This window comes from Diceros bicornis, chromosome 1 (assembly GCF_020826845.1).
Source record: "Diceros bicornis minor isolate mBicDic1 chromosome 1, mDicBic1.mat.cur, whole genome shotgun sequence".
Lineage (NCBI taxonomy): Eukaryota > Metazoa > Chordata > Mammalia > Perissodactyla > Rhinocerotidae > Diceros > Diceros bicornis.
In genome coordinates, this window is record NC_080740.1 from 17,657,940 (window position 1) to 17,671,976 (window position 14,037).

At 40.0% G+C, this 14,037-nt stretch overlaps 1 long non-coding RNA gene across 1 annotated transcript in view; it reads right to left on the reverse strand.

The window, feature by feature from the left end:
- LOC131396712 (uncharacterized) overlaps positions 1–12,342 on the reverse strand; it is a 59,447-nt gene extending 47,105 nt beyond the window's left edge. The window contains exons 1-4 of the long non-coding RNA XR_009216674.1: positions 11,903–12,342; positions 11,321–11,437; positions 9,086–9,219; positions 1,157–1,256 (exon numbers count right to left, since the gene is read on the reverse strand). This is a non-coding gene — a long non-coding RNA (uncharacterized LOC131396712). The remainder of the gene's footprint in view (positions 1–1,156; positions 1,257–9,085; positions 9,220–11,320; positions 11,438–11,902) is intronic.
- Positions 12,343–14,037: the final 1,695 nt, after the last annotated feature.

Genomic DNA, 14,037 nt, shown 5'->3' on the forward strand with positions numbered 1-14,037 from the left:
GAGGAAGATGGATACGGACATTAGCCCAGGGCCAGTCTTCCTCAGCAAAAAAAGGGGAGGATTGGCAGATATTAGCATAGGGCTGATCTTCTCATAAAAAAAGGAAAAAAAAAATGATAGCCTTGGGGATTAGAAGAATTTTAGGGCACATGAGATTTCATTTTTAGTACCACATCTGCTCTAACATGCTTAAAACTTCATATAGTAAGTTGCTACTGACATGTGATTCATCATATCATCGAAATTCTAGTGTGGTGGCATTCTTTTTCTACAAAGAAGTGTTAAATGCATGGGACTTAAAACACCATGATAAGGCCCCAGCTGTACGGGAGAATAATTCTTAATCTATATGGAAAAGTTGACTATGACTTGAAGTAAATAAACAGGTTTGTGGTACTCATTACTACAATGTGGTATAGTAAAGATGAGAAAAATCTAAGAATATTGATGGAATATGTAGTGAAGGATTCTACAATTATGATAATGAAGATTGTCTCATGGATCTGGCAACAAAACACTTAATTTGCATTTTATTTCCATATAATCTATTCATGTGACTTTATATCTAATGGAAAACTTACTTTTAAAAATAAATTGTCTTCATTTTCTTTTAGCCTTACTTTAAAAATGAAAAGTCACAGAAAAGTTAACTGGTTAAAGTTTACCAAATAAATGCTCACTAGAGACAAATTGGAACCATCTCCTGACTCCAAACCAAGTACGCATGCTATTTGACCAACCTGCCTCCAAGGCTGTCATTTCCAGACAATTATGTTTTATTGCTGCTATTTTTAATGCCATTTCGGAACTTTAATTTTTTTCTTTCCTCCTCACTTACCTATTATCACTGAGTCATCTATACTGTACCAGAAATTCTTAACAGAGGGTGGAAAACACACAGAACCTTGGAAAGCGTGAATAGGTTAACGGCTAAGCACCAGCAGAAATTCTCATAGGTGCTCGGACTAGTGGAACATGAAAGAATAAGAATCTCTTTTCTTGTTGACAGTGACATTGACTTTTTCTTAACAATGAGAGCACAGAATTTAAACTTTAAATCTGGGACTGTAAGAGGTTAATAACTATATTTTTACATCTTTCCAATTTCGTCAGTTTATATTTTAGCTCTGAACATCTGCTACTTCTTTGTACCAACCGTAAGAGGTTTGCATTCTTCGTGAGCACGCTGACTGTAAGAATGATGAATACCGTTGAGTAAGGAAAACTGAATTCCCTCTACTTGTTCCAACTTTGACCTTGGAGAAGACAGAAAGTTTTCTTATTAGGCATTGTTTATGGGTCGTGTGTTCAGATGAAGCAAGCTAGTAAATCTGTCAGGGAAAAATTCACATTTCTCAGAAGATGAGACATGAATGCCAGCCAGCATCCCATCAAAGAATATGAATCCATATATGTCGTATATTTGAAACTCTATGGTTTTTTTCTAGTATTTTAAGCTTCAGTTCACGAGCTTGTTGACATATGAGAGTCTTCCTTTTTGGAAGTGCAAACAGATTGAAAAACAAATTGTGAAATCACATGACACAGAAATATTGCATCACTCTACTCCCCCTCACCCCACCACACACTCTCCCCTCCCACTTTCTTTCTCAAAAGATTTCCTAACATCTGAGAGCATCATCAGTGTGACTAAATTGACATTTAAAAAGATGAAAAGATGTTTGTTAAAGCCCCCAAAGCATTTATTTACTCTTAAAAATCATATATGGAATGAATTACCATTGAAAGTTAATCTCAAATATGTTTGTGTTTTATTCCATCTCAAGCACAGTTGAAAGAGCACTGTTGTTTTGTGTTAAAACAATATTAAGCTGGCATTTGTTTTATTTTGCATATCCCTTCCAGTATTTGAGGAAGTAGAAAACAAAGAAGTAAAATTAGAAGAGTTGGTTCTAGTAACTTAAAAATCACAGTGAAAAAGTCACAATGCTCTCAGTTCCGGTTGGCTTTCCAAGGACAGTGAGCATCATGCGATTCTCACTGGTAGATGAATCACCAATAAGAGACAGGCCCAACAACAGCTTCTTCTGGTAGAGATCCCCAAAGCTGGAGAATTTCAAAGTGGATTATCTGTGTTATAGCCAATAAATGCAGCCCCCAAAAGAATGCTAGTTCACACTCAGTTTTGACATTTTATTCAACAATTATTATTAATATATTAGTACCTGATATATTAGCTATTATTGTTATTATTATCTGCTTTGGTCATTTTACATTTCCAGTACAGAGATGAGTGCTTGGCATATAAAAGGCAATCAATAAGTACTGAATGAATGAATGACTCAATGAATTAATCAAGAGATAAGAATTACTACTTAGAGTAATTTTGCCCTTATTTTACCCTGTAAAAAGAGCATCTGATAATTAGCTATATTTAATTTATTTTCTTTCAGACCTTTCTTTGTTAGAACTTGACTTTTCTCCTGTCTCTGCTGCTGAGAATCAGCGAGGTTGGACACTCAGCTTCAAGTTGATTTTCCTCCTACTTGTGGATATCATCCATATATACATCTTTTCAGCCAGTGTAATCTTTCCAAAAGTTCTTGTTGACCGCAAGAGCTTCAAAGCTCTTTATTGTTGAGGGCGTGAGAAGACTGACATCCATTGTGTCTCATTTAGTGACCGAAATGTGTGACACTGAACAAGGCCTTTATCCTCTGTTTATCCATCTGGAAAATGAGAACAATACTCACTAATCTGGTATGGAAGTAATTGCCAAGGACTCCGTGATCCACACAGGGAAGGTGACATTTTAGTTGCTACATATTACAGATGTTTCCCTTTGGTTAATTGTGTGTTCAGGCACTGGAGCACTGTCAGAGATGTTCAGGGAAAAAAAACCCAGAGATTGGCTTATAGATTTTTAATAACATTTACATGCTTTCATAGTGTATTAACGTATTTTACATTTGGTAATTCTTTAATCCTCAGTCACAGATTAGAGACCATTTAGTCCAGTGCTTCTTAACCAGGGTGTGCCCACAATTTCCCTCTGGAATCTTTCAGTCTACACCTGCCCTGGCCCCACCTTTGTATTGATATATTTTAAGTTAACTTTCTAGATACCATGTTGCAGTGACCACTGGAAGTTTAGTAGTTTTCTGTGCTGCTTTACAGTTCATAGCTATTTTTCCCCCTTTCCATTTCTTCTGTAATCTATCAAGCCTTCTAAGATTCATCTTGTTAGAAATAAATTCAACCCCTTACAAGCTTTCAAAGCACACGGAATCTGCATTAGAGCATTTATAAATCAGTATGGTCCTGTATTAAAGAACTTTTGTCTTTCTCTAGATTGTGAACTCTTGGAGATAGAAGTCAATTTGCTCATTGTCTTTAGAACAATAACAACAAATAAAAGCTTATGCACCAAGCAATGAGTTAGACCAGTCGTTCTCAAATTTCAGCCAGCATCAGAATCACCTGCAGGCCTTGTTACAGTTCATGTTGCTGGGCCCCACCCCCAGAGTTTCTGATCAAGTGGGTCTCCGGTGGGGTGGAGAATTCACATTTCAAACAAGCTCCCACGTGATGCTTCTCTTCTGCATGGTTTTTATTGGAATATTTGCTTCTACTCCAGTAAGTAGGTTTTATTATTCTCATTTTCAAAGATGTCACACAGCTAGTAAGTGGGAGAGGCAGGATTGGAATCTTGATCTCTTGTTGCCTAATGCTGTGGTCTTTCCCTTACAAGCCTTCCTCTTATCTTGGAATTCCTCTTACATGTCATAAACTTTCAAGAAATGCATACAGGAGATAATTGAATTGTAAGAATAGAGGTAGATAGCCCAGGTTCAATTATGATATTGGGCAAATTACCTCACCTCCCTCCCTAGGCTTCAGTTTTCTTACCTGTAAATTGAGGATTAGCAGTATTTACCGTAGTACATATTGTAGTTGGTTCCCTCAAATTTGATCTATTCCTCTTCTATTGTATAATAGGCGATGTGGGTTAGAGAATGGCCCCAGCTCCAGGAGTAAATTCTAATTCATCCAAATCAATCAAGATAATCCTAATCCTCTGGATTCAGGAAGATGAGCCTTAGTTAATTATGCAATAGTATTCCTTCTCCCCCACACCTCTACCCTCAATAGCTACTATTTCAGAGATAAGCAGCTGACTAAATGTAGGCCAATCATAAGGAAGAGAAGGCAATTTTTTTCCCTTTTTCATTGTTCGAGCACTCTCACCTTTGCTGGGTATAAGGAAGGTTTCCTGCTTATGGCCATCCTACAGAGGGAAATTGGTTTTAGGAGGAATCTAACCCTGGATATCAGGACAGAGACAGAACCTGGGGACCTGGGGACAATGTGGAGCCACTGGATTCATCAACCAACCCTGAGCCTGCCCTCTGTCTAGACTACCAGTTATGTGAGCCAACAAATGCCCTTGTTGTTTTAGTCAGTTGGAGGTTGGTTTTTTTTTTCCTGTACCTTATAGTCAAACACCCTGATACTCTATCACAAAGGATTCCTGTAAGAATTAAATAAGGTAATGCATAAAAAGGGCTTGGCATTTAATAAGGACATAACAAATATGAGCTAAATACCATTATCAGGGAAGTTACTAGGTCCAAATAAAAAATATATATATTATTGGTGATTAGGTCCTGGTCTCCTTTCAAATTCTCCTCTACCAAGAGCACAAGTGACCTTAAATGCCATTGTCGGCTCCTGACGGAAAACTCCCTTGGAGGTGTTCTCACCAGCAGGATTAGAGAAGCCAAAATAACCAGGTGAATATCTCTGTCAATGATAGTGAACTTGGCTATAACAGGAAAAGATTATTCTGGAACAACAGTTACAGTTAACCTTAAGTAAGGAGAGTCACAAAATACAGGTATTAATAGCTCTGGTCCCAGCTGAAGAAGCTAAGGCTCAGATTAAGTGAGTTGCCCCCAGTCTCCTAGCAGAGCTGGGCCTCATCCAAGTCTGGTGCTCATGTTACTTCTCATGGACGTCTGCTCTCTTGGCTGTGCAGCATGTCACTTTTTCTTTGAGGGCACTGCCCCTCCACTATATTAAACATGTGATTCTTTGGGGGTTGCCAAAAAATATTTAGCTACTTTTTTACTAGGCTAAAACAAAATGATTATTTCTTCAACAATTACATTTATAGTCTTTGATCCACTCCCAAGCATATTAAAATCCAAGTTTTAAAAGGAAACAAGAAAGGCTAAGTAGAGGACACCTATTATCTTCAGTCAATAGATGATTCCATTATGGTTTCTTTTAGGGTTTGGAATACACTGACCAGTGTATCAGACAAAAAAATTTCATGAGAATTGGCTAGGGAGAGAGGGAGTAGATCCATCTGAAATTAAAAAGTATGAGTTGGGGACTAAATATTAGGGGGCAGAAGTTTGCAAGTCACCAGAATATGCCCTGGTGTGACTCTGGTGTGTGGGTGTGTGTGTGTGTCTTGGTAGTGATGTTGTGTCATTGCTTCATTCTTGGCACTCAGTCAGTCCTCAAGAAAACCAGATTGAAAATTTGGAATCTGTGCTTCACTGGATTGAAACTGGCCTCCAGTCGCTAAGGAAAAATCAAAACAAAACACACAAGAATTTAGAGGGGACATTTTCCTGCCAAAAAATTTTTCCTTGATGTTATTTCTTAGTTGGACCAATATTCCAATGGAAAACATAGATAGATTGGTCAAGAGTTCAATATAATTTTCTGTGATGTTTGACCTAAGGTGACATAATAAAAAATTAATGACAGAAAATTGTATCTTTCCCTATGGAGGTATGTGTGGCTGTTTGTCTCATACAGAATATTTAAGAGAAAAAAGTAGAAAAGATAATCTAATAATATTTGGTTTTACTTGAAATGTTAACTCTCAAACTAATTTATTTATTCGATAAATATTCAGGCCAGGTACTCTTATATGAAGTTGGGATAAATCAGGGAACAAAACAGAAATGGTAACACAACTGTACATGGAGATGAGGGTTTAAAATTCTGTTGGCCTTCTGAGACTCTTTTGTGGACTAATTTATTTGCTTGCTGTCATTGCTGTCACAATTCTTGGCTAAATAGCTATTATAAGGCCTCAATTTTGAAACCTTCAGTTAGGGTCTAACTTCCTGTCCTTTGTTGAGCCAAGTCATATGACAGGTGAGGAGAACTAGGGAAGCTGAGAGGAGGCGAAGTTGTTCTTTGTGAAAACAGAGGAGCAGACTCTGGGATAATTTGGAGTAAACAGGGGAAGAATGCTGTCATCCAAGTAAGGAAGAATCTATGTGAAGGGAGATTTTGGGATTCCTGTAGAAAGGGAAACTCTGAGGGAAACTGGGCAAGGTTTAAACAAGATATTACTTCGCCTTCTGGTGTGAGGTTAGTTATAAATGCCTCAGCAGTACTTAAGAAAACTTCAATAAAACCTCCTTCTCTTCAATATTTTTGATGGAGATTTTTATACCTTTGTTTCTCTTCCTACTTCTCCTTTTCTTTTTCTTCTTCTTTTTTTCCTTTTTCCTATTCTTTCATGTCAGATGTGTAGAGAATAGCCTTAGGGCAGGGGCAAAAAAAACTAGTATTAAGTTAATTAAACCAGGAGGCCATTAGACTGAGGTGGCTCTAATACCTTAGCAGCCTACCTGCGTGAGCAAACCAACACCTAAGCCTGTAAATGCCTCAAGGTTAAGAAGTTGAGGCCTGAGGACAACCAGTCACCAACAGCCAACTAGACTTTCCCAAATAATGCAGCCAGCTAAGCTATAGCCAATCAAATAATTCCCTTGCTTTGCTTCCGCCTCTTCTCTGTAAAAGTCTCTCCTCTAGCTCCTATCAGTGGAGCTCTCCTGACTGCTTCCAGTTTGGCGCTGCCCAATTAGAATCAATTTTTGCTCAAATTAACTCTTAAAATTTTTAATATGCCTCAGCTTATCTTTTATCACCAATTATATTTGGGTTACATATAATTTTAAAAAACCTTTAACATTATAATTTTATGTTCAGGAAAAAATATTATTCTCATAAATTAAACATTGTAAGAAACCTAGACAATATCTTCTTGGCAGGGATTTTCAACTGGAGGTCAATTTGAGATTTTTGTGATTGTCAAAAGAAGGGTATGGGTTTAGAAAGGTTGAGACACGCTGACCCATAGAATTCCATCATTAAAGATAAGGCCATTGGCCATACTCGGGAGAAACTGCTAGCCTTATCAGGTGCAACCTAAGTCATAGTAGCAGAAGTAGTAACAGTAATGATTACAAGGGAAGTTGTAGTCGTGATCGCTTCTATTTACAAGGAGCCTACTGTGTGCCAAACACCATTCTAGACATTGTTTCATTGAATTCTCACAACTCTTCTATGAGGCGGGTAAATTACTTGCTCAGTGTTACACAGATTTGCAGCCATTCTTTGACATATTTGTTGGACATGAATCACCAGAGGAACAATAGATTCTCTATCATTAGGGATTCTGACCCATTATTTTTTTTAAATGAGGTAACATTGGTTTGTAACATTATAACATTATATAAATTTCAGGTGTACATCATTATATTTCAGCTTCTGTGTAGACTACATTGTGTTTACCACCAGAGGTCTAGTTGCCATCTGTCACTGTACAAATGTGCCCTTTTACCCCTTCACCCTCCTCTCACCCCCTTTCCCTCTGGTAACCACCAATCTACTCTTTGTGTCTCTGTGTTTGTCGTTGTTGTTTTGTCTTCCACATATGAGTGAAACCATACAGTATTTGGCTTTCTTTATCTGATTTATCTCACTTAGCATAGTACCCTCAAGGTCCATCCATGTTGTCACAAATGGCAAGATTTTATTTTTTTATAGCTGAGTAGTATTCCATTACATATATATATATACACACCATATCTTCTTTATCTATTCCTCCGTTTATGGGCACTTAAGTTGTTTCCAAGTCTTGGCTATTGTCAATAATGCTGCAATGAACATAGTGGTGCATGTATCTTTTTGAATTAGTGTTTTGTGTTTTTGGATAAATACCCAGTAGTGGAGTAGCTGGATCATACGGTAGTTCTATTTTTAACTTTTTGAGGAATCTCCACACTGTTTTCCATAGTGGCTGTACCAGTTTGCACTCCCACCAGCTGTGTGTGAGGGTTCCCTTTTCTCCACATCCTCTCCAACACTTGTTATTTCTTGTCCTTTTATAAAAGCCGTTCTGATGGGCATAAGGTGATATCTCATTTTTTAAATTTGATTTGCATTTCCTTAATAATTAGTGATGTTGAACATCTTTTCATATGCCTGTTGGCTATCTATATATCTTCTTTGGGAAAATGTCTGTTCAGATCCTCTGTCCGTTGTGTAATCAGGTTGTTTGCTTTTTTTTTTGTTGCTGATCTTTCTTTCTTTCATGGATCTATTCAACAAACAAGTATTGAGGGGCTCCTTTGTGCAAGGCCCAATGCTAGATGCTGAGACTGCATGATCATCATATAATAAGAAGTATATATTTTTGTCTTCCTCCCTGGTTCTTGGCACAGAGCTCCTAAAACCCTTGGAATTTCTTGAGTGAAGGGGTGACAGGAGCACCTTTTGTTATTCATAATAAGCCCCTTTTAACCATGCTAGAGTTTATTTTAATGAGATGATTCTTGGAGGATGGAGGCTGTGGCCAGAGGACCAACCATGTGATTAGAGCCCCACCCCATGACCTCCAGGGAGGGGAGACAGGTGGGAGATGGACCTAATCACCGTAGGTCAGTGATTTAGTCAATCATACCTACAGATTGGAGTCTCCATAAAACCCCTAAACTATGGAGTTCGGAGAGTTTCCAGGGCAGTGAACATATTGAGGTGCTGGGAGGGACCCTGCATTCTCCATCCGCTACCCTTGCCCTACGCATCTCTTCCTCTGGCTGTTCCTGAGTTGTATCCTTTATATAAACCAGTAAATGTTGAGTAAAGTGTTTTTCTGAGTTCCATGAGCCATTCTGGCAATTATCAAACCCGAGGAGGGGATCATGGGAAAGCTCAATTTACAGCCAGTTGGTCAGAAGTACAGGTGACAAGCTGGGTCTTCTAATTGGCATCTGAAGTGGCAGGCAATCCTGTAGGACTGAGCCCTTACCTGGGGGATCTGTGCTAGCCCTGGGCAGTTAGTGTCAGAACGGAGTTAACTTGTAGGATCCTCAGTCAGTGTTTGCCGAGAATTGGAGAATTGCTTGGTGTGGAAAATCCCACACATCTGGTGTGAGAAGTGTTCTGTCGGTAGAGAGGAAACAACAGTTTTCCTTTAGTTGATGTTCCTTGTAATGGTGTACAAAGCACAAGCCCGTCTCTAGAGGGGAGAGTGTAATTTCCGTACAGCGTGCACATCAGCACCAGGGAGTAAGGAGCCGTACAGTCTTGTTTGCCACTGTATGCTCTGCACCTACCCAGCACAGTACATGGCAATAAGCACATGCTCCAAAAATATGTCGAATGAATGAATACAAGTCTACTGTTGCTTCCCTGATGAAAGGGTACTCTTGAAGCCTCATCTGGTTAATGCCACCCTACAGACTGCCCACATTGCCCTCAGGAAAAACAGAACCAGTGTACATTCAGATCTTGAGAGTGGTCATCCGGAATACATACCTTATGAAAAAGTAAGGATATTCAGGTTGAGTAATGATACCCTCGGCTTGCAAATAACACATGTTCGTTTTCATGCTGCTAAAGACTCCTTGCTAGGGAACGAAACACTGTAATTTAATATGCAGTGTTCTCAGAGTCCGAGGCCAAACCACCTCAAGCTGTGAACGCCTTGGCTCGGAAGAGCCAGTCAGGGTCAGGGCAGGGCAGTACTTGGCCTGATGCCCCTCCAGAATAAACCAAACAGCTACAGGAAGTGGTTTCCATGATTCAGTAGGTGGCACACTTCCTTTTGAGTCACAACTGAATCACAGCTGTGAGAGGCTAAAAAGACCTATTTCTTTATCCCATACTTTTTCCCTATTCCCAATAGTAAACTTATCAGTCGGTCATACGATATATCCTGTTTAGTTTAAGATGTTTAACCAAAAAAAAAATAGCAAATCAACTGTGACAAGGCAAGAATGGAGTGGGAAACACGGCAGATTGAAATGAATCAAAGCATCATGTCATCAGAGGGCCATATTCTCCGAGGAGGTTGAAAGAAAAGCCATCATCTAATTTCACTGGGATCATTAAGGCCCTTGGTTCTCTCGACTAGAATCTGACCCATTTCCAGTGGAAGCAATTAGATCACAGTTACATAAACCATGTTGCTTTAAATGGCCCTGCTCTCGTCTTCACTCACTGACCCTGGCTTACTCCCTGGCATGTCTGCTGGAAGGCTGTTCTCAGTGCTGTCCCAAGCATGGCCCTGGTTCAGCTGTGGGGGAAATGATCCTGTTCTGAATGTACTGAATGCTGCTGGCAATGCTGTAAATTGTTTCAGGCTTAAGGAAAAACCCCATAGATATCAACAAGTCATAAAAACAGACATATTTTCCCCTCATCTTTTTCTCAGTGTGTCTTTTATTCTTCAAGATTAAGAGTTCTGGGAATATAAACACATTTATCCATATTTTCATCTGATGGATTAGATTTTACTATATGTTTGTTGCTTCCTTCTACTCCAATTTGTTCCTATTGGTTTCGTGTTTCAGAACAAAGATTCAGAAACTCGTGCTGTATGTCCTGTATTTATATCACTCTTAGAAGACTGATAATCAGACTTATTATTATTATATATCAGAAATCTTATTGCCCAGTTAATATTCCACAGCTCCTTCTGTGAACTATTCCAATATCTAAAGAACACAAGATTCAAAGTCACATAGACCTGTGTTCACATTCAAGCTCAACAAAAAATTGTAAGAGCTATGTGTCCTTGGATAAGTCTCCCAACCTCTCTGAGCCATAATTACTCAGTTTAAAAAAGGGGTTTTAACATAAGGACAATATCAAATGGGATTCTTTTTTTTTTTTTTTTTTTTTTTTTGTGAGGAGATCAGCCCTGTGCTAACATCTGCCAATCTTTCTCTTCTTTTGCCGAGGAAGACTGGCCCTGGGCTAACATCCGTGCCCATCTTCCTCTACTCTATATGGGACGCCGCCACAGCATGGCTTGCCAAGCAGCGCGTTGGTGCGCGCCCGGGATCCGAACCGGCGAACGCTGGGCCGCCGCAGCGGAGCTCGCGCACCCAATCGCTTGCGCCACTGGGCCGTCAAATGGGATTCTAACATAAGGACAATGTGAGGACTAAATAAAGCTTTTATGTACTGCCTAGGACAACTCCTAGCTCATACTTGGTGTTTAAAATAAGCCAGTGCCCTTTCTGTTTATTTACAATACCTTTCCATCAGGAGGAAAGAACAGCACTGGGACACAGCAACTCCGTGGGCACTTTGTCTCGTCCTTCCCAAAGACGTCAGTCACATCCAGCTGCTTTAGCACTTTCATCAACAGCACCTGCAGCACATGTGATACCAAATGGCATCCTTAGTGGACTGGTGGAGAAGCCCAGCCAGGAAGCAGGCTTTAAAGCCCAAGCCAGCTCTTTTGGACAGGACAGTGGTGGCTGATAGATGACAGCCAAATGTGAACGGAGTCCTCATCTGACACAGTGAAGGGAGCACCTAGAGGATGGGCAGGGAAGAGAACCATTAACGGCCCTCAAGCCAGACAGAGCCGCCGTGAGGGCACAGGTCAAACAGGGTGACGGCTGGCAGACAGATGGAAATGCGAATACACTGTTAGATTTGAAAAGCCCTTCTAAAAACATCCATCCTCCCACATCCCTTTGATGCCTCCCACATCCCTTTAATTCCTCCTAGATGGTCATACACAGAGGGTGATGGCTTTTAGAGAAGGGTAGTCGTACCCTCCCCGCCCCCCCCCCCCAAATTAAGGTCCAGAACATCATCTTGTACTTACCTGTCTTAGAGCCATCACTTCGTATATTGTGGTTGCCTGGTTACCTGACTGTCTCTTCCACTGGACTGTGAGCTACTAAGGGCAAGGAAGATGTCTTATGTATCCTTTAACCAACCCTTACCTGTAGCTCAGTGCCTAACCCACAACAGGTGCTCAACCGATGTTTGCTGACACGAAAGAAATACAAAAGAGTCAAGTCAGAGAGACCATGAGAAAACTTGAAACAGGAATTGGTGGCCTCTGGGGCCAAGGTCCCATAGGAGGACTGGCTGGATAGGCTCCTTTTGAGGAAAGGAGCCAGAAGTCAGAATCCCTAGTGTGGCAATATGGGGAAAAGAGGAGAGAAACTGTTTTGAAAATTGCACTTGTTGTGGGCAATCCAAGCTAGACACGTGATTTCTGGAGGTCTGGACATCGTCGGAGCGCGGTGTTGATTGTGCGTCTGCTGGAGGCTTCTGTTTAAATAGCTACCAGAGTGGGATGACTCAGCAGCCTGAGGATGGGACGCTCTCAGGCTGCCTCTTTCTTTAAGTGACGAATCTCATTGCCCCGAGTTTCTGCGGCAGTCTCTGATATGACACACCTATCAGCCGGGGGTGCCAAGTCATCCATTACTGCTCTGGAGACTGATAGAAATTGTGTGACAGGCATGATCTCATGCCCCAAGCATGGAGATTCCTCTTTAAAATGGACTCTTATCAATGGGTTCCGTTTCTGAAATTTAGAGGTTGCTTTTAAATTTCTACTCTATCTCCCTGTCAAGGACTCCTGATTATCTTCAGGATAAAGTTAAAATTCAATACCCTGGTAATTGAGGTCCTGTAGAAGCTGATCTACACCTATTTTCCCAGCGCAGTAGACTCTAACTTTGTTTTGTTTGTTGTTCTTTCTTAAGACTGGCTTGCTACTGTTTCTTTCTTTCTTTTTGTCCCTGGCAGATAAACAGCAGCAAGACAAAGCTTGAAGAAAGAGGCCTGGGAGGAAATCCTATGTAGTAGCTATTTCCTGAGAAGCGCAGAAGTTCCCATTATTAAAGTTGAGCAGTATGACACTTTCATATTGGTTATGAAAAAGCAATGTTCTCTGGATTTTTGCTTTGAGAAATGCTGGTCAAATTTCAAGTCGGGTCTAGAAATCGCTTAGATACAAGGATCAAAAACTATTTCTGCAGGAGCCCATAAATTAACTTTGCGAATTGGACTAGTTGCAAAGTGCTATGCCTGAGAAGAACTACATAAGATTTCAAACTTTTATTTTTCAGCACTGGAAGTGCTTAAATGCCTGCAGGGCTGATTCAACTGTCAGATCACGTTTTTTGCAACCCCTGGCTCAGATGCAGGGAGTAACCCATACCATCCGCAACCCCACTCTTCACCTCTAATACCATCCTTCCTACTCATTCCAAACAGCTTTCCTGATGAGAATTTGCTTGACTGCCACAGTATAGTCACTGGTGAGCAAGGACGTTGGTCACACATTTTGTGTTTCTTCAGACTTTAGTTCAATGGGTCCTGGACCTGCAGTGGTGTTACTACCATTTATTGGATTTGACTTTGAAAGAGGACCTTTTCACATGCCTCCAACCTCTGCAGATTCCACTCAAGGAAAGCAGTGAATTGTGGCTTTCGTATTTACCTCCCAGGGTTTTTGTTGTCAACCTAATTATTATTTGCAATAATAATTTCTGTTGGCCACTGGTGGTAATTCTACAAATTCCTTTTGGAGAAATGTTGCTCCACTTGAGATAAATGTTGGGTAACAGAATTAGAGGGAGAAAATATTTAGACCATTTTGTGATTCTAATTGACTTGCAAATTTTACTTTTTCTGCTTTAAGACGTGCTGTAGTTGTGAATCCTTAGGAAATCCATTTTGGATTGCTTATAATAATTTTTATCACTATTAAAAAATGAAATGAAATAAAAACACCTTGTTTCATGAGTTGATTGTAGACATTTTTAAATGTGTAGATAAGCACACAGAAGAAACTGAGACATCTGCAATCTCACAACCCAGGAAAACCATGATTAATATTCTGGATTTCCAAAGTTTTTCCATGTATAAGGAATTATGCTGAACATGCTACTCTTTACCTGTTTTTAAAATTTAATAATGGATGATACACCTCTTTCTACA